Source organism: Oryzias melastigma, linkage group LG19, assembly GCF_002922805.2.
Source record: "Oryzias melastigma strain HK-1 linkage group LG19, ASM292280v2, whole genome shotgun sequence".
In the NCBI taxonomy this organism is placed as follows: domain Eukaryota; kingdom Metazoa; phylum Chordata; class Actinopteri; order Beloniformes; family Adrianichthyidae; genus Oryzias; species Oryzias melastigma.
The window spans coordinates 3682940-3704363 of record NC_050530.1 but is presented as its reverse complement, the minus strand read 5'-3'; the positions used below and the strand labels follow the sequence as shown (position 1 = coordinate 3704363).

Below are 21424 nucleotides of genomic sequence, written 5' to 3'. Positions count from 1 at the left end.
AAACATCACAAGAAATGACCAAGAAAATTGGAAACTTGACAATAAAAAAAAAAAAGTTTTCAGTGGACTGCAAAACAACCCCTATGGCTAAGTCAAAAATTCTTAAAATTTGAAGTTTTTCTTCAAATTAGTAAAACAATTTTCCAATGGAGAAATAATAAAGGTTTTACCAGGAACACTTGTTTTGAAGAACAAAAAAAATCAATAGAAATTCAATTAAAAAAAGACAAAAAGACTGCTCAAAATATGACTTTTCTTCTATTGAAAAACTTTATGGTAAGATAATTTTTCTTGGAATACAGAAAAAAACATTTCTATTGAAACAAGGGTCTTTATAGTTTCTTGAATTCCGTTTTGCAGCCTGTTATATTTTTTTTTAATGTGAAGGTCCATATTTTACTCAAATGGACAGTCACTTCTTTTACTTTGATTGCACCAATATGTCATAAAAAGTTGAGTTTTTTTACCATAGAAATATTGGTAGTACCAATGAAGCTGTAATAAAAAAAAGGTCTGCAGTAGCAGAAGTCACAATTACAAAAATGAAGTGAAAGCCATTTGCCGTTCAGTGTTGCACGTGAATTTGGCTCTTTCAAACCGTTGTGCTCTGTCTCCCAACACTTCAGGGGCATCTGACACAAATAAATGAACTGAGATCATTTCTTGGCTCTAAGAGCATCTGGATTACCGAGGTGTTGACAGAGTGTATACAACATTTTCTTTTCCTAACCTGCTGTGTTTTTCTAACCCATCTGTTCTTTACTGGCAAAGTGAAAGGACGTGTTATCAAGTTAGAGGCGAGGGATATTGTTCCGTTACGAAAAAGCAGATATTCTATAGTCTGTGTCGTTTAAGCCTTTGTTGTCCAACTTTTTGTCGCTTTTCTATATTGATATTGTCAGTAATGTTATTTTTTAGTTGAGTCAGCTGGATTGAAAGACCCACTCCAATGAAAATGGTGTTTTTAATATGTTCTTGTTGAGATATATCCAGAAAATTGAGCTTAAAATTGCATTTCTGAATATTTCATTATTCAAATTGTTGTGAATCGAGCAGATGAAAAATGGAGTTTAAAAAGCTTGTAGTAATGACATAAGTGTTACAGTTGCTGGGTTACAAGATCGCCGCTCTGATGCATCCACTTGTAGACGGCTAGATCTTCTTTTTCCTCGTCTGGCTCAATACTGTACGGCTGGATAGCTAAAAATTTCTCGCCATTTTCGTTGTACCGGTAATGTTAGGTTGGGGTTGTGAGGCGCTGTAAGCTAACAAGAGAGTGTAAACAAAGGGATTATGGGAAATAAGGGCTGGCTGATCATGGGCTAATAGTTCTGCCTACAACTCTGAGGCAAATTTCTGATGAACCGCTCTGCAGAAACTATGGCTGAATTTGAGTTCTTCCCCTACTCCTCCAATTGTAGGGGTATTTTAAGGGGTGTCCGAACATTGGGCCATTAATAACAATAAATTAAGATGATCTTTAGGGCCAGATAGAATTGCCCTGGAGGCCAGATCCGGCCCCCGGGCCTTGATTTTAACACGTGATTTATATGTATGTAATGACTTTTTGTTTTAGCTTTATCTTTTTAGTTATAAAACTGATGCTAATGTAGCTGACCGGCGACTATTGATGACAAAGGGGGTGTCGCCTGAATTTGAAGACACTATTTTTGCATAACTCTCCTTTGTAGGGCTAAATGTCGGGGAAGAATTTGGATTTGGCCTATGTCCTAGAAAACAACATTTTTTGGAGGGATTTTGGCTAAAAACAACACAATCATAAATAAAAGACCCCCCTTTACACTAGATCAAAAGACAGTCAATACTTGGCTTTAAAATCTTCACACCTATTGCTCTTCTTCATTTTTTTCCAATAAATGTTCTTAACTGTGACAAAAATATCTTCAACGGTTTTGTTTAATTCACAGAAAGTCGATGACTTTGCTAATTTCTGCTCAATTCAATGACAAAAAAGTCCAGTTTTAGAGATTGATGCAAATATCTGAACTCTTCATTAGATGATGAGAACGTGGCTGATGGACAATGAAGTGAGTGTAACGATTTTTTTTCCCTCCATTGGAAGTGTAGCATGCCATGAATGCCATTGCTAATTTCTGTTTAGTTTGTGCATTTCTCATCTCAGATTATCCACCCATGCACAAGTTATGAAATGGCCAACAAAAAGCTTCTGTTTGTTATATTTGTGAACCGAACTGTCGTCTCTGGTTGATGGATGTGTGTTGAGTAAGTATGTCGTCATTGTCTTTCTACACAACAGTGTGTTTTCATGCCACTGGCCCACGGTACCCACATGGAGTTCACTTCACTTGTCCAGAACACCAAACCGTACCGAGCTGCCTTGCTCCCTCACTGGGCCTGTATCAAACAGTCCCACTGGAAATGTGGTGTTTTCTAGTGTTCAATTGCCTCTTTGTTTTCTGCCTGGATGTGACTGTCATTGTGGTGGAGCTGAGGGTTTGTGGATTCCCTACGTTCAGCTATCTTGGGTGGCTTCCATTAAGTCTTGGAAGCTCTGCTTGTCCGCCCTCTAAAAACACAACGCTTTCCTCCTCCAGCCATTGTTAACCAAAACCTATTCTCAAGGTTCTCTTATGAAGCATGAAACACAACCCTTTATATTGGCATTGGCAGGTATTTAAGCTTCTAATTTGGGCCAGCCTGTTCTCATTAAATCGTCAGAATGATGTAACGTTTCGCCGCTGCTACTGTGTGCCAGCATGGCATGTTTTTCCAGTTACTCGTCTCTGTTGTAAACACCGGGCATCTGTTTGGACTTTGAAACATGGCGGAATTGCTTCATGGAGAAGCTGCCTTGTTCATTTAGCAGCTTGCACAGGTATGATAAATGTTGCTTATCACCTATTGACCCTGAAAGGTCGAGCCTCTGCCCTATGACCCGTCACCCTCCACCTTCCTGCTGACTCTGTGCCCCGTGGATAGCCTTTGCTCTTCTTATTTCAGTCAACTATGAGATGCTTTCACTGTTCTCATTTATCTTTCTGTTAAATATCTACTGATCATAATGCAGGTATGATTGAAAACGAAATCTGATATGGTGTTCTTTCTTTCCCCTAAGGTTTAACTCTAACGTTGTAGTCAAGCTTTTAGGGATTTGGTCTGCATATGATATAATATTGTGATTAGAATATATTTTCAAAAACAAAATAATCCTTCCAGAATATTAAGGTGTGCAATATAGGCTCTTTTTCCCACCGGTAGTGGAAGGAATCGAAGAGGAGCTTATGTTCGTTTGAAAATCCACCTGATAATGTTGGTTGCTGGCTCTCCGCCTGAGCTGGCTGGATTTAAGAGGCCGAATCATAAAAAGGGAAAACACACACACAATGGAGACTCCAGTGCCCAGCTTAGTGTTACACACTTTACTCACCCAACACAGTGGCCTAGATTCTCTACAACTCTCTGGAGAAACGGCGCCGCTGCTTGAATCCCTTAGAAGTCGACGCTGAATGTCATTTTCAAGTCCTTCAGGATTGAAGGGTGCAGCTCAGGTAGCAGTGGTGGGTGTAACACAATAATGGCACAAGCAGGATGCCAAGTTTTCTGGGTTCACAGATAGGCCCACTAAAATGGTCCACATGAGACTGATTGAGCCATTTCGCACCGCTAAGCTGCGTGAAGAGTGCTACTTTTATAATAGAAGAATACTGCTAAATCAGGGCTTGACAAATCTACTTTCTCCATGTCCCCATGCTGAGGGCTGGAGGATTAGCCTCTAATTTTAGTGCCACTTATCTCTTCAGCTGCTTTTAAGAATTAGTTCCAAATAGCCAAAAAAGGGGGTGAAAAATGCGAGGGGCTGGTTGGGAGGGTGGTGAGCATTTTCCATTGTCAGGGAAGAAAAAATGCTCCAGTCTTTTGCATAAAAGTCCAAATGTACTCGTATATTTCCTGAGGAAAATAAATGAAGGATAAAAAGTAAGAAAATAGTTTTGCATTTCTTGCACTAATGCTTCCAGCTGCTCTAAAAAACTCAGAATCTCAACTGCGAAGTGTCAATGAGCTTATTTACATGCTAACCAAATATCTAATCATGCTCTTGTAGCCTATTTCTAATGGTGGAAGGCATATATAAAGAAAATTAATCCTTAAAAATATGTCTCGGAGTATTTCTTTATTCAAATTGTGGCAGACGAAAAAAATATGCCGTTTGTAAAAGCTCGTAGTTGTAACGATCTCTTCCAATAAATTTATTCGTAGAAAAGTACTTGGTTTTCCTCATCTTATCTGGCTCAAGACTTTTTTTATTTTTGTTGCACCATTAATGTTATGTTGTTGGGGGTGTGAGGGGCTGTAAGCTTGTGGGAGCGTATGTAAACAAATGGGTGATGGAACAGTGGGGGGCGGAGTTGCTCCAATCCAATAGTACCGCCCACAACTCTGAGGCAACTTTCTAATGAACTCCTGCCACTCTGCAGAAAAATGTCCATTTGCCTAAATTGTTTTACTGGTGTTGACATCACACATAGAAAGTGCCTTACCTCTGGCTGTTGCAAAATAAAGCCAGAGCCTTCTCTGTCACTTCCTGATCGTCTGACGCCATTTTGTAACCTATTTGTGATTGGTCTGAGTCACGTCTTTAGAGGAACTACTGTCGCCAATCATGATTGAGCTTGTTTGAAGGCCACACCCCTTCCACTGAAAGCGGCTTGGGAGAATCTGTCAATCAAATGTTCGAGGTGGGGCCAGAGGGCACCTCATGCTTTCACTGAGGCATCTAATTGGTCAATTTATAACTTGAATAACTTGTGATGAAAAAAATATATTTAAAAACCAATCAGAGGAGTCTATGGGATTTTGACTTCTTGTAACCAGCGGGTACTTCCTGTTTGGAACACGAAGGGGGAGGGGTTGATATGACCAGTGATTATATAAGGAATGGAAATTTCCTAGAAAACGATAGTTATTTTTAAAGTAAAGACCACTTTGAAGATGTATTTCGATAATGTAAGTAATCCTATAATTAAATATTGGATCAACATGTAGATTTGCCCCTGAACCCGATACTTCCCAACATGTATCCAACCTTTCCCAGTTTGATATCTGCGCGTATATAGACAAAATTTAGGAGGCAGAAGTTGCATGAGACCCAGGTTAGCTTTGTGTATCCAAGGCAACAGATTCTACTTCCATGCAAAGTACAATTAGAGAACAAGACATTTCTCGACATTTGATTCCAAATTTGCATTGCCAAGGCTACTTCCATTAGCGCCACCTTGCTTATTGAAAAAAAGTAACTGGGAGTTTAATATCTACGTCATTGCTTGTGTACTTTTGCAGTAATCAAGCAAAATATTGATTTCAATGTTGACCAATATTTTCTGTTAGCCAATTTGCATATCTAATTATTTTGTAGTTATTGGATTTTTGCGGACATTTAATTGTACTTCCACTACATTTAAAAGACATCTGAATTAGCCTCCAGTTCTAGCATTTGCGTTTTGTCATGCAAGTCAGTTTTCCTTTTAGCTTGGAGGAAGCAAATCACTTTTTTAAAGCAACGACACGGACTGGGGTAGTTTAGCCCGCTCCATCTTGTGTGTATCTGACTGTTGTGACACGTCATCAATACCCAACCATTATCAATACATCGCCCTGGGCAGCTGCATCTAAAACAATGCAGGATGCTGCTCCGCTGTGCACTTTTGAATAGCCGTCGGTGCATTGATTCCACCCTCAAGGACGGCAATAACTCTTCACGGTCTGTTCCTTTTTGTTTGTGATGGCGGAGGACAAACGCTGGTTAAAAATGTTGAAAAGTTGGTTGAATGTTTTGCCAGGTTGGACAGTTTCCACTCGTGCGATCTCTCACAAACCTTGACACTGAGTGAGGACAGTGTTTAGGTGTGATTATGTCATTTATCAGGCCGTTGCCATAAAGCAAAGAGGGCGGGTTTGGTGGCTAAAAGGTAATAGCAGTCCTCCTGATGATGATTGTCTAGCAACTGCCCGAAGGCAGGAATGTATTGTGCACCGATGTGTCCGACAGGTGGCAAGAAGGCGCTAATTGATTAATGATCGGGTTGATGTATGAGCTAACCTCCACAAAAAGCCTCCGAGCACTGGTGTCTCCCTAAATCATTTCCTACCAGGCCAGTAAACCCCAAACACCTCCCTCGTTAGCATCTGAAAGCCTGGTCACGAGGGGGACTGTGGCTTTCAGAGCTTCTGCACACCCGCCATTGTCAACATCCAGAATCTGAATGAACAGGCTAGCATTTTATGTCACATGAATAATGACAAACAAAGCTGGTTTTATTAGAAGGTCACTTAGCAGGAAGGAATAATTAACATCTGAACCATGTAATCCTCCTGGATTATGATTGGATTTTATTCCTTGTTTATTTACACGCCTGACTTTTAGCTCATGAAGACCAAAGAAAATATCAGCTAATTGCCTCATGATGTATATTTAGGAACATATTTATGTCATTAAGTCCTGAGAAAATTATAGAACAGCTCATTTTAATGTATTGTTTGAATGTTATCCATTTATTGTCCATTTTCTAAACCTACAGAATCTAATAGGGTTACAGGGTTGCTGGTATCCCAGATACTGGTTTGATAGAGACGTGGTACACCGTCTACGGGTCACCAGTTTGTCACAGACACATCAAGAGAAAATAAAAAGTCATCAAATAACCTACAAAGCATGTTTTGGGACCGTTGAAGGAAGTTGGGGTACCCGGCCTAATTTATATAGGTCTCAACTGGGATTAGAACTAGGTAGTTAGGAACTAACCTAATTGGGAATCTAAGGGTGTTTTCAGACTGGAAAAGTCAGTTGGTCCGGACCGAGTCAGCTCGATTCGGTCTAGATTGAGTCCTAAACCTTGCGTTTGGTCTGTATTGAGCCCGGGAACTACCAAAAATTTCTGTTCTGGACCAAAGTTTGAAAACAAAACCACATGACTAAAAATCTCTTCAGTCTAATGGTGCCACAAATGATTATTCTTATACTAATCACCGATTATTTATTCTGATTAGTCGACTAATCAGGTAATGCGGAAACTGGATGTGAAGCACACATCTTAACCATCTCTAGCTTTAAACTAACTAAAAACTATAGCATTACCTGTGATAATGCTAGTGTGAATTCTGTAAGCTGAATTTGGCTGCTGAAGATGCTAGTGTTGATAGCTGAAGATGCTGAAATTAATAGCTGAAATCTCTGAAGCTAATAGCTGAAAAAGTTGTAGCTGATAGCCAGCTAAAATATTAGTTAAATGCCAAACTTGCCTAAAACCTGAAAAAGCCTAAAATAGCCAAAACAGCTAGCATGTAGCTGAAATATTAGCTGAACTCCAAATTAGCCTAAAAACCTTAATAAATGCTAAAATAGTCCAAAAAGATGGCATAATGTTTTACAACTTTCAACTTTACTACACTCTGACTCCATGTAATATAAAGTAACGAGTTATTGACTAGTAAGTTAGTCGTCGACTATTTTAATAGTCGATTAGTCGTCGATTAATCGACTAATCGCGGCAACCCTAGTTCAGTCATTGGCCAGCAGTTATGGGGGCGGGGTCAAAACACAGAGAGAAAGATGGAGGCACTGCAATTTGCAAATACTTATCTAGATAGTTCACTTATTGAAACTTTTTAACAGTTTTTACACCTTTTACTGCAAGTTTTGTACTGCAAAGGCACACTGCAAGACTATTAGTTAGCACGCTACGGCTACGAGTTATGCTAATAAGTCTTTTCGACATATAGCTTGTTGGGAAAACAGTGATAAGCACTGTATATCACGTTAAAAGTTGCTTTAATGAGCCTGAATTCATCCGACCACATTTTAGTGAGTTGGTGTTGCATTGCTGCTCCACGTTTGTCCGCTAATGACCGACTACGGTGGCCCTTTTGGTTCAGTTGTTCCGGTCCCAGTGTGGATTGTATTCAGACTAAAGAATTTCAGAGCGAACCAGAGTTCAGTCCGATTGAAAACTAACCAAAACCACCTCGAAAGGTGGATCCGAGGGCGGTTCCTGATTCCTGTGCATTTTCAGATATTGTTCCAGATTATCGGAAGAAACAAACTCTGGTTAACTTTAAGAGTATCAAATGTGTCCAGTCTGAATACAGCCCAACTTTTAAGAAAATGTACTTTCAAATTTACAAATCAGTAAACTGTTGGCACAAATTATTCAGGTTCTTTGGAACCAATAAACCTTGAAACCTTGATGTTAAAGTGGACCGAACATGTTTTTGTAATTATTATTTCCTCCATTTTAGTAAACTTTATGTCAAAGGACTGTGCTGAGATTTGTTTCCAATAACTCATCAACATTTTCTTTTCAGATAATTAAAAAAAAACAATTATTCTTCTGGAAATTTCTTCATATTAGCACATTTTCCCAACAAACTTCAAACATTTTTTATTTTTTGCTGTAAGTTGTCAGCACTTAAGCTATGTCCAAATTTCCTCCTTACTCCCTAATTACTAAAAAACTATACAGTGTTAGGACTATCCATCTGTCTGCCCTGGATTTTAAAGTAATTCGGACACCAAACTCACTACTTTTTTTTTAATTGACAAATATGGCGTCACTGATATCAAAAGGTAAGAGCCTAATAAATACGATGATTTTACAAAGATGTTTCATGGTTCCGTTGTGTTCTGCTGATAGATGGTTTTTAAAAAAACAAATTAAAATGAGTTTCTTTCACAAAAATTGTTCAAACGCAACACATTGTGTTCTATATTTGTCAATCTAGTGAGCATCGATGCACAAGGGTGAAAGAAGAATTGCAAAATCAATCTGGTTCTTGCATCCAAGACTGCTGCAGGACATTATAACTTTTTTCTGTCTTCTGTTGCAAAGATATGATGCAATATTTGTAATGCAAATACGGCTAAATATTGTAAACAAAGATTACCAACAAAACCCAAAGCACACAGCTCAGGTAAACCTCATCCAAAGCTAATATGCATGAATTAGATTTAAAAACTCAAAGTAAAGCTAGTAACAGTTTAATTTACTTTTATGAAGTGTTTGATGGAAAAGCTCTTCTGAATGCTGTTCTCTTTATTATCTATTCCAGCTGAACAATAAGCCACTGATTTGAGCAGAAGCCCCGACTTGGCACTTCCTGTTTTAGAGCACGCCCTCACTTCCTGTTTGTGGAACTGTTTAAATTGTGCGTTTTTTTGATCAATTGTTGGAACAACAGCAGTTGAATTTCTAGGAACAGGAGGCTGCATGAAGAAGAAGAAGAAGAAAAATGCATCTGAGCTGTTGGGTTAGGACTCAAATGTGAGTTCAGATTATGGAGAAAGTTAGATTGAGTGTAAACGATCATCTGATTTTTGGATGCGTACACAAATTCTCCCCATAAGAGCCGCTCTGCTTTCTTGCGTGCATGCGTGAGTGCTTGTGTGTTTGCGTGTTACAGCCTGAAGGCTACACTGATGAGTGCAGACAAGAATAGCCTCAGGTAATTACATCTTTGTTTTTGCTGCAGCTCGCTGCAGACGCACACCTCTAACACAAATACAGGTACACAAATAATTGAAAAAAACAAAGGTTTAACAGAGACGTTTTTGAGGAGTCTCACAAACTATCATGCAGACACCCAAACGCACAGCTTAGCATCACATTGGAGATAACTTTTAAAGATTTACATCAAGTAAATGTCATTAAAATTCATTATTAGGTAGCAGCCAAATTTTTGCTCCCATATATGATGTGACCACACATACATTTTAGCAGCGTGCACTTGCAGATAGGCCAGTGGCAACACTCACGACATGTAGCATTCGTTTCAACTTGCTGGGTTTTATGAGATTCCATCAGCCGCCTGAGAGCTTTGCATTGAGAAAAGAGAAGCCTCATCTGTTGAGACTCTGACTCTCGGTGGTGGAAAGCCCCTTCGGTGAGATCACATAAGCCCTCTTGACACTGGAGGACACAATTCCCAATGGTAACAGATTCACACACGCTAAGGGCCGGCCAAGACTGTCATTGTCCTTCGGTCATCCGAGGGAAACAATGAATGGCGTCACGCCAGTCTCCCCTGTAGGATGGTAAAACTACAGAAGTGTGAGGTTTATGTTTAGAGACAGAAACTGAGGAAGCTAGCAAAAAAAAAAAATAGACCTATCAACTGTGACAAAATGGTCAACAAATCCCAAAGATGCCCTCATTTGTTAGTTTCTACTCGACAACTCTTAGTTTAAAAGACTTTTTTGGCAAATATAAGTAATAACTAGAAAAGTGGCATTAGCTGTGATAATGCTAGTGTGAATGCTTTTTGCTGAAAGCAGCCGCTGAAGCTTTTTGCTGAAAATCGTGACGAAATTTACTTTCATTGCTGAAAGGATTTGCTAAAAATGAAAAAACTGCAAAATTTTAAATTTCCTAAAAGACTGGAAATTTCATTAAAGAACTATGAAAGAGCGCTGAAGTTGACCTAAATTTTTAGAAAAATTTTGTAGTAAAATTTCTTAAAAATCCCTAATGCATGCCAATTTTGCAAAAATATTTAGTGTGTTGCTTAAGTATGAGCTAAACTCCAAAATTAGCCAAAAAAGCTAGCTCATTGCTTAAATACTAGCTAAGCTAAAAAATTGCCTTAAAGGGGCCCTACTATAAAAATTCTACTTTTTAAGGTTTTACATTCATTTTACTGTCCATTCCTCACTATAAAGAACCCCAAAACGGTATCTTGATCCGTTCATTGCATTTAAGAGTATTCCCCTAAAAACCTGCACTGTTTGCAGCAGCCCCTCCCATAACCACGAAAACGAGCGGTTAGAAACGTGCTGACTTAAGATCAATGCCAACAGCTCTCTAACATAACAAATTAGCCAAGAATGTTAGCATGTTGCTTAAATAGAAGCTAAACTCTATATTATCCCATAAAAACCCCAGTAGATAACAAATTAGTCAAAAATGTTAGCATGTTGCTAAAATAAAAGCTAAACTCTATATTATCCTATAAAAACCCCAGTAGATAACAAATTAGCCAAGAATGTTAGCCTGTTGCTAAAAAAGAAGCTAAACTCTATATTATCCTATAAAAACCCCAGCTGATAACACATTAGCCAAAAATGTTAGCATGTTGCTAAAAAAGAAGCTAAACTCTATATTATCCTATAAAAACCCCAGCAGATAACACATTAGCCAAAAATGTTAGCATGTTGCTAAAATAAAAGCTAAGCATTATATTATCCTATAAAAACCCCAGTAGATAACAAATTAGTCAAAAATGTTAGCATGTTGCTAAAATAAAAGCTAAACATTATATTATCCCATAAAAAACCCCAGTAGATAACAAATTAGTCAAAAATGTTAGCATGTTGCTAAAATAGAAGTTAAACTCTATATTATCCTATAAAAACCCCAGTAGATAACAAATTAGCCAAAAATGTTAGCATGTTGCTAAAATAGAAGCTAAACTCCAAAATAGCATGAAAAAAACCTCAGAAGACGCCAAATTAGCCAAAAAATGCTAGCACATTGCTTAAATACTAGCTAAGCTCCAAAATAGCTAACACTATAGATAAAGCTAACAGAAAAGCTGCCATTTTGAAAAATATGTGGGAATTTGTAATGAATTTGTGCAGCTCTGACCAGGGTGGTTGGAGAAGAGGTGAAAATATGAGCCACTTAAAGTTTATATTTTAGTTTGCTAATGACCTGTTAATAAAGTATTATAGTCATAAAAACAGCTATAAAATCTGGATGGTTATTAAAATGAAATGCTTTGCTTTTCTATTTCACATTTTGACATTTTTATTCACTTTCCAGAAAAAAAAACCCTGTTTTAAAGCTGACAGAAACCTTCCTCTTCTGGTGGTACAACATTGTGAGAAGGACATGTCAGCGTGTCCCATTATGACTGAAATGTTTGCTTCCAAAATGTAAAGTAATTCCAGAGCGGAGAAACGGGCATGAGTCTCGACATGAAACCAGCGTTAGCAGACATTTATCTTCTGTCTGATCAAAAATCTGCGGCGTCTTTTAGCCCGAGGTAAAGACGAATGATGCCAAAACACCTGATTGATCGATTGTCAACTCTTAAATCAATCTCAAATATTTCAACACTATCAGTTTCCGAGCAGTCTTCGACTATCGCGAGCGGCTTGAGTCATGAGAAGAAAAGACATCCGTACGGAAACCTGAGCAGACTTGTGACAAATTTGTTTTAACGGAAAGATTTGTGAGATTCTGAATCCTGAAAAGACGGATTCCAAAGCGAGGTCTTTACACTTGGTAATCTAAGCACAGTGTTTATGTCAAAGTGCGGTTCTTCCTCTCGTCCACTTTCTTCAGGAGCTTGTGACAAATTAGTGTGAAATTCATTTGCTGCTTGTTAAATGCCACCGAGGCCACTTCTGTCTTGTGGGATTTTTCTTCTTCTTCTTTTCTGCAGCGTTCTCTTCATCAGATCAACCATAAGTGAAACCTTTGGGAGAGTTATGCGAAATAAACCGAGCCCTATCGCACATTTTTGGCCTCCCTTGACTTTTCCACATGTCTAGCCAAGATATGCTAAAATGTGAGCTCTTGTTTTTTTCTTCTTCTTTCTTCTAGCCTAAGCTATTTTGTGTTCGTGCCGTGATTATGCAGTTCTGTCGAGTCCGTGATATCCAGCCGTTGCTGCAATTCTTCATCCAGTTGTTTTCATTTAGGCGTGCATGCAAGAGTCCAAGTTCCCTACACTGCATACTTTATATTTATTAGATTTCTGAGATGCCATGTGACACTTTAAGTTTAGATCTGTTTGGACCTTTTGTCAAACACTTGCTAATAAAACAATTGCATTATTCACACGGTCTCTTCAAACCAGATCGACTCCAGAAGCATCGGCCTATCTGCTCTGCCACCAAGAGATGACACGCCACTTAAGATTTTCCTTTGTCCTGTCAATGAAAGCGCCTCTGTTTCCCTATTTATGCATCAGGCTAAGGGGATTTCTAGGACGCCACCTGATTCACATTGCTGTAATTGAGTTGTGGCCATAAGCACTACTGTGCCTACCGAAGCCCTAGGTAATTCACACACCACAAAAGCAGCGTTTTATTCCACTTTTCACATGATGTCTGAGGCACAAATGAGAAAGTCCGATCTATCGGAAAAGGGTGGGGAGATTGCAGGGAGTATGCGAAGGAAAAAGAGTGTCAGAGTTTTCATGTAGCCATGCGGGCCTCTGCCAGAACAGCTCGGGAGTCACTGAGTCTGCAACACGTGGAGAAGAGCCACAAAGCTCTTGGTTTCAAATATCTTTCTCCCTGTTTCTTTCTCTTGCAGAGTGAAGGAGCTGCAATCGATTCAAAGGGAGATTTTCTCGGCCAAAGACGGAAAGACTGACGGTTTTGGGGTAAGCCTGCATTTGCCGTTGCTTTTGGCTCTGGATAATTGAACTTTAAACACGTGTCTGTGGGCATTGTTGCCTCTCTTGTCACATGCTGCATTGGTACTGTGGTCACAAGGCTAAATGTGCAGCTCATGATTGATTCTGTTGTCGTTTTCCCAAGAAGCATCTTCTGCTTTTTGCTGGCTTTCTAAAGGTCAGGATTTCTGCAAGCTGGCTGCTTGTCAGACCTGTGGAATCACTTTCACACAGTCAATCAGACACACTCTTATGTCTCGCACACTGTAGTATTGGATCAAGGTTAATCCTCTCTTTCACCTGAGAAGAGGCTAACGCCAAAGAGATTTACTCTGCTGAGGTTAGGCCATTGAAAGCAATTGTTGGGTTTGAAAACCTTCTTTGTTCTCTTTTGATTTATCTTTCTGTTTGATTTTCGTCTTCACAAAAGTAAAAAACGTGTTTGTTCTTGCTCAGTTCCAACTGACACAGAAGGTTGACAAATATCTTTCTAGGCAAAGCGCGGCACAACTCCCGTTTTGTGTTCCATCGTCCTCCAGTGCGAGCAATAGCTTCTGGCCTTTTCATGCTGCCTCCTGTCTGGCACAATAGAAAGATGATCTCCTCCATCCTCATTCAAAGTTTCCAGACATTTCTAAACGGATATTTGTGTGTTTAATATTCAGAGGAATGCAGATTTCTTCCACCAAACACTTGCTTCACTGGTTGCCCACATTGCACCCAAAAGTGATGCTCATGTCGCAAGAAGGATGTCAGTCTGTCAGACATTCCTGCTTGCAGTTTATTTAACGTTTGACTGAATCTTTCTTTGGAATTCTTGTCTGCTTCTGCTTTTTTTAAAACTAAATTTAGTTTCCAGATCAAACAATGCTGGCTAGTTAGCTTTAGCTCTCTGTCCTAACCGTTTCTATCTACAGTGGTCTCTTGCTATAACGCGGTTAAAAGTCCCTTTAGTTGTCACGCACCACAGTGTGTGAAATTTGCTCTCCACATTTGACCCTTCCCCTGGGGGAGCGGTGAGCTGCAGACACAGCCGTGCTCGAGAACCATTTGGTGGTTTAACCCCTTAATGCTGAGTGTCAAGGCAGGAAGGCTGTAGGTCCCAATCTTAGAGTCTTTGGTATGACTCAGCTAGGATTTGAACCCACGACCTTCCAGTCCCTGGGTGGACACTCTTCCACAAGGCCACTGAGCTAGTTTACATTTTGCAGTGTCTTGCCTACTTATTTTAGTGGCTTTTGCTGTTTTCAACACATTGTTCTCTGCTCTCCGATTGGCTCCATCAGAACTTTGATTATAAGTAGATCTTTGCTTTCACTCTATTATAGTGGTCTCTCCCTTTATTGTGGTGGTTTTGCTATTTCATGTTTTTTTTAGTGTAGTTTTGCTTGCATCTGGTTCGGATGTCTCCTTGGGGAGGCGTTCCGGGCATGCCCCAGTTGGCGGAGACCCCGAGGAACACCCAGGACATTCTGGAGAGACTAGGTCTCTCGGCTGGCCTGGGAACGCCTCGGGGTCCCCCCAGAGGAGCTGAAGGAAGTGGCCTGGGAGAGGGAAGTCTTGGTATCTCTGCTTAGAAGGCAATAGATGGATGGATAGAAGGAGTTTTGCATGCTTTTTGTTTCCTTATACATGTAGACCAATTCATCTCTTACTTATCTCCTGTACAGAATTTCCAAATCTACATAAATCTTCGAGTCCATCTTTTTCATTCTATAATCCTGAACTTATTGTTCTACGGTTTGAACTTTTTAGAGGTTAAACAAGAGGTATTAGTGTGAAAGTGTCTGAGAAAAGTGTATAAAGTACCCTTAAGACATACTTATAAACTGTAAACAGTGACGTTTATTACTTTACAGACTTTATCTATTGCAGATTATTTTTAAAATGCAGCTCCTGCATTAGATGAGGAAGCACCATGTTTCGTTTTTCTCTTAATTAGAAAGACTACGGTTTAGGACTAGATATTGGGATGATTTCTCAGTAGGGTACTCTGTCCTAAATAAATCACAAATCTTCCACATTTTTAGCCATTTCTTTACACTTACTGATACATTTTAGATATTAAAAAAGTGCCCTAAAGCTAATCATTTACTTTCCTATAAAAATTTTGAACATAGACTAAAAACGACGTTGAAAAATATCACCTGTAATGGGGAAAATTTCAGTTATTTCATCTGTCTTTTAGTTGCATAAAATGAAGATGGGTACAATAATTTACAATTAACATGTACATGGAAACATCTGACAAAGGGGTGGGGCTAAGGCTAAAAATTAAGATTAATTCTTTAAAGACCCACTCCAAAGGAAAATGTTTTTGTGGCATTTTTACAAAGAAAATTAACTCAAAATTGTATTTCTGACTTTTTCTATATTGAAATTTATGTGATACAAATTTTTTTTTAAGAGTTTAATTTGATGTAGAAAATCTGCTCTGAGCTCTCAATAATGAGAAGCGGGAAGGGGGGCGGGCTTGCTCCACTCCGATGGTCCCGCCCACAACTCGGAGGCAAATTTGCCGCTCTATGACCTGGAAAACGGCACAGGTTTTTGGATTTTGGTTAAAAATGGCAAAATCGTGATGAAAAGATAACATAGATCATAATATAGTTGGAGTGGGACTTTAAATTGAAAAGAGCCAAAATAAAATGCAATTTTCATTTAGTTTTGCCTATAAAAATGTCTTTATTGTTTAAGATTTTTACATTTAAAATATGAATACCTATTTTAAAGTAGTAATTTTAGACTTTACCAATATGAACGTGTTTTATAAAGATTTCAAACAAAAAGTTTTCATGTTTAGTAAGAATTATGGATGGTAGCAAATATTTTTAACGTATTTTCTTACGTGTGAGAAAAAAAAGGTTTCACGCTGTCTCAGAAATGAGAAAGTTTTTAAATAAAATGCAGAAATCAGCGTGAAATCAGGAGTTGGCTGCACAACGATACCGAGATGATGACAGTATTCTATATTTCTGCACCATTCGGAGCCTTAAAGTTAATAACAGAGCCTTTCAAACATGCTAGAGTTGAAGAAAGTCGGTTTTCCTGTTTAGTTTCATTCTCTTCATCTGCTCATAATGGAACGTCGCACTGTTGTGGACTTTCTTTAATTATTCCATTAGCTGATTTGTTTATGCAGTGCTGCTCCGTCCTGGCAGAGGAAACATGCAGCTTTCTGACTGCAGGTCTGGGGTTTTCATTTCCATGAAATGCCATTAAGGCCTCCGCCATCATAATTTGGATTCAGTCAGAAGTTGGTTGGGAAGCAGCCCCAGCAGTTGATGTGGAACACATGAAGGTAATGATTCACACTCAGTGCGGTAGGTCGTTGATGACTGCTGAGCCTGCTGCTTCTCGTTCTGTCTGAGATGGGACCCCTGTGTTGTTCTTCGCTCTTTTCATCGCCGTCCTCCACACATGGAAAATTCAAGAGACATTTCTATAAATACACGCTTCTTTTTCTGCGATCGTACACACCCGCAAAGTCAGATTTTTGGTTAAAGAAATAACTTACTTAACTGAACTCTATTTTTTTTACTTTGAATACATGCTGTGTGGCACCATGGCTGCTCACTTCTGCTATCCTGCTCACAAAATAGCAGAAGTGTGCCGGTGCTCAATTGGTTTTCAGTCGAGAGAACGCACGATTACAAAATTCCACAGTTCAGTAGATTCGAACAAATGTAGCCAGTGGATTTCTTTTGTGCATTCAACCAGTCAAGTTTACCGTCACAGCGGCGTGTTCATGGGAAGAGTCTGCTTATAAAGTCACGTGCCAGCATCCAAGCTGACAATAAACGTCAGCCTGACGGCTGAAACGTCATTAAAGCTGATAGAAGTGGCTCCCAGCTTCTTTTGTTTCTTCCCCATAAATGCCTCCATCTTTTGTTCTTCTTCTCTCTCTGCATCTTTTCCCTTTTGTCTTCCCATCTTGGGCCCCCGGCCCCTTTGTGTGGCCTTGTCTGACCCTTCCTTCCTGCACTCGAACGCACACATACATCCTTCAACACACACTGACCACACACTAACTGGACGTCACAGTTGCATGTGAAGACTAACAGGATGTCTCAGGCAGAACTGTGAAAAAGGTGATGTTTTTTGCAACATAAATGTCTAAATGATGTCAATAATATGTCAAAGGATGCTTTTATTTATTCTTTAGCAATAATTGCAGGTCTTTGTAGTATTACCTGAAGCCTTCGTGCGGCGAGTTCAAATCTTCCACTTATGTTTAGACGCGCGTAGAATTCACTGGTGTCTAAAGTTTTCAGCCTCATCACTGTATATCTCATTCGCAATGCATGGACACAATGTTAAGAGGACAAAATTATTTATTTTGAAGAACTCTACATTGATTGGTTTATTTCAAGCATAGATTATGAACAATACACGACAAGACACAAATATTTCAAACTCAGAAAAAAATGAAATGCATTGAATAAAAAAATAGATAGTTCATTAATTTTCTGAATTATTAACTTAAGTCAGGTAGAGTTTGATTGTTGGAAAAGGAGTGGGAAGAGACCCTTTAGAGACCGTACCAGTATGGTGAGATTCACCATCTACTGCAGGAGTTGCGTCTCAATGATGGTTGCTTTCAGCGGTACTTCCGTCTCTGTGACCCAATTTGATTACTTTAGCCTCGTTTCCACTGAGCGGTACGGTCCACTTTAGAATGAACTAGGCAATGCAGGTGAGCATCTCTACTTTGGCCAGATTACATTCCTCCTGTTAGTGATAAGTACAGAAACAGTGTGTGTTTCTAGTTAACAGGGTCCCAGGTTTTTCTGGAGAACGTCATGACTGTTGGTATTTTCACAGCCTGGACCCTCAACACATCAAACATCTGACTGCAGGAACAGGATATGATGATGTGCAGGAGAGGGTACAATATCCCTTGCACATTTCGTGCATGTAACATTTTGGCGCGATCAATAAGAAGCCATTACGAACACCTTAGTAATGACTAGAGTGTGGCGTAAGGACACCATGCGACAGCATCACCTGTACGTCATAGGTGTATGCAATTTCCATTAGACTCATGCTACGTTCACACCGGCCTCTGCAAGACGCGTTCAAGTGACCACTTCCACTGAAAGGTCTATGCAAACACACGTACATCCCCTTTTCAGGCACGTCGCTTTGCAAGTTTTTAAGTCGGTTTTTAGGCTCTATGTACAAAACTTTCAGTTTGTGCACGGTAGGAATTGTGATGCCAAGTCATCTATACTGTATATGGTAATAGAGTTTTGAAAGAAAAAGTCTGCACCGCTTCTTCTAACTGTAGGTCCATGCACTAGTATCAGATACCGACTAGGACTGAACGGTATTAGAAAACTTTTCGATGTGTGATATTAGTCTTCAGTGTTGCAATGACGATAGGAATTGCAATACACGACCACATAGCAAAACAACTAATACATAATTTCCATTTCAGTTTTATTCAAATAAATTCAAGAGAGGTAAAATTATACTCTAAATGATCCACGTCTACATAAGAGTATCTTGCATCAAAGAGGTCCATTCTCAAAAAGGGCTCTATTTGATTTGCTTAATATGACAAACTTCCATAAGATAGTCATCGTTTTCAATACGTGCATTGTACAGGCTGATATTGTGATAAATTTGTGATGTATTGTACAGGCCCAGTTGCGACCATATAGTGGTGAACACCATATGTGCTAAAACCGTGTTCAAGAACCACCGTCCAGGACGCTCTTGAACTCTCATCCAATGCCCAGTGTATATGTAGCATTAGTGATACTTTATGATGCATTTACCAGACGAACAACAATGGTACGGTCCATTCTCATGATATCCCTTAACTCGGTTTGTGGTATTTTAAAGGGGTCTGGGTCTTTATGGGTCAAGGTGGCCGCTTGAACCTGTAGACACACCTACCCTTCCTTTAAGATACAGCTACTCCTCTCTATGACCCTGTATTGGACCGGACAACCCAAAAACCCGTACTGGTCAACCCCTGTTTGGGTGGATGTGACTAAGACCGTCTGGACTCAGTTTACAGACTTTTTAATGTAGGTGCTTTTAAATCCTCATAATCCACTGCGTAACAAAGTGGCCCTCGTAAAGTGGCGCTCCGATGAAATCATGCCCTTCTGTTTTTTTGGCAAAACAAATTAGCTGTAAATCCTCTATGGGTAATAAACGCATCATTGTTGTGTTTTTATGCAATTTGTTTCTCTCAGTTCTGGTTTTGGAGCGACAAAGGAGGCGCTTTAAGGAGTTTACGAGAGATGAAATTGATGAAGAGACCTCCCTGGATACAAGCTTGGCTGCAAAAGCACCACCCATTATTACTGTATGCAGAAAGTCCTACTTACTAGGAAGGAGGGCGTAGCTCGTAGTACTGAGGAGTCTGCAGCTTCTCTTTGGGGCGCCTCCTGACAGGAACTTGGCAGCAAGGAAATATAAACAAATTCCCTGTGGTGGGCTGGCAGGCTGAGCGGCGCGGTTCCACTGTGTTACCATACATGCACAGTGAAGCACAGCCGTTCTCGGGCTGGCCTGCTCTGCCCAGAACCCACAAGCTGTGAGAAATAGATCTCAAAGGGACAGGTGCTGCTGTCCCTCTTTAAGGAGCGCGCTATCTCGCCAGTACATCGTCCTCGTACGAGCCAGGCTCGCCGTTGTGATGCGGGCCCGGCGGTGATGTGTGTCACTGCTGACGCTCTCTGAGCAACAGCATGCCTGGAGGAGGCGAACTGATACCAGCAGAACCAGGATGGCTGCTAGTGCTGAGGTGGCAAAAACAGCTGCAGCTACGATGAGGTAACCATGGAGCTCAGCTGTCATGTTGCAATCGCACAACTCCAGCCGATGCTCAGCTTTTGTTTATAAGTTTGTGCGCACGCAGAGGTCTGCACTTCTTCCTTTTCGCTCCATCTCCAAACACAGGGGTGTATTGTGCAGTCCGCCCTGGTCCCTGTCCAAAGGCAAAGAGAACCCAGATTGCTGAAACAGAGGGCCACTACTAATAGGCTGACCAGGCAGGAGTTGTTAAAGCCTGCTGTTGCTGTCCAAACCAACAGGGACAGCTAGCTGAGCCCAGAATCTCAGTGCATGTGTGAGTCCATGCACATTCTTTTTGATCAGAGTTCTTTTTCTAACATGGCACCTCACTGCATTTTCATGAGCCCTGGTAAAGGCATTTGACTGACTTTTAGTAGTCCACGTCCTCCCTAACATTACCCAAACGGACTATTTTCAACCATGCATTCGGAGCCTCGCTCGTGGACTTCAGAGACGAAGGGGAGTTTTTGGAGGACGTGATTCTCCTTCAGCTCCCACTAGGAGGATTAAATGCATCAGCGGTTTTAGCTGTCTGCCTGACTCGCTCGTCTGTGTGTGACTTTGTGTGATTAGCAGCAATAATAAAGCTGTAAAGTTACAAAAGAACAGTTCTTTTGTAGATATTCTATGCATTTCACAACTTACTTTATCTATGATTGCTGCTGCAATATTTGGAGTAACCAGTTATTGCAAAAAAAAGAAAATGACTCCCCTTTTTCATAAAGCTTCTTTAAACACCCACTCCGATAAAAAATCCTGTTTTTGATATTTGAACATGTTCTCGTGGCATTTTTCTGATGATGGAGGACATATTTGTCAGTCAGGAGCAGACGAAAAAATGCAGTTTCAAAAACAGCTTATCTGTGATGTAGAAAAATATGTTGGCTAGGCAACAAGCTATTAGCAACTGAGAGGGGAAGAGGGGGCGGGGTTGCTTCATGCCAGCGGTCCTGCCCACAACTTGTGGGTGAATTTCTGATGAACTATTGCTTCTCTGCAGAAACAGTGTTCCTGAAAACCATTGGGAACTAGGTATGCAAAATATGAGGAAAGCCTGCGATATTATTGATAAATATTGCAGCAACAATATAAATTGTGATACATGAAGAAATAGCAAAAAAATAATAATCATCTTGATCATTTCTATTTTACTGCAACAGTTTTCTTTAGATAAAAGCTAACATAACTTAAATAAAACTCCAAATGACCCTCGTCTATGTAGGAGGCGCGGCAT

The 21424-nt window shown here is 39.9% G+C and overlaps 1 protein-coding gene across 3 annotated transcripts in view; it reads left to right on the top strand.

Annotated features, from left to right (window-relative positions):
- raraa (retinoic acid receptor, alpha a) overlaps positions 1-21424 on the top strand; it is a 296464-nt gene that overhangs the window by 70653 nt on the left and 204387 nt on the right. For all 3 annotated transcript variants that reach the window (XM_036217294.1, XM_024284346.2, XM_036217293.1), the window contains one exon: positions 13296-13365. The gene's annotated coding sequence lies outside the window, so the exon portion shown is untranslated. The remainder of the gene's footprint in view (positions 1-13295; positions 13366-21424) is intronic.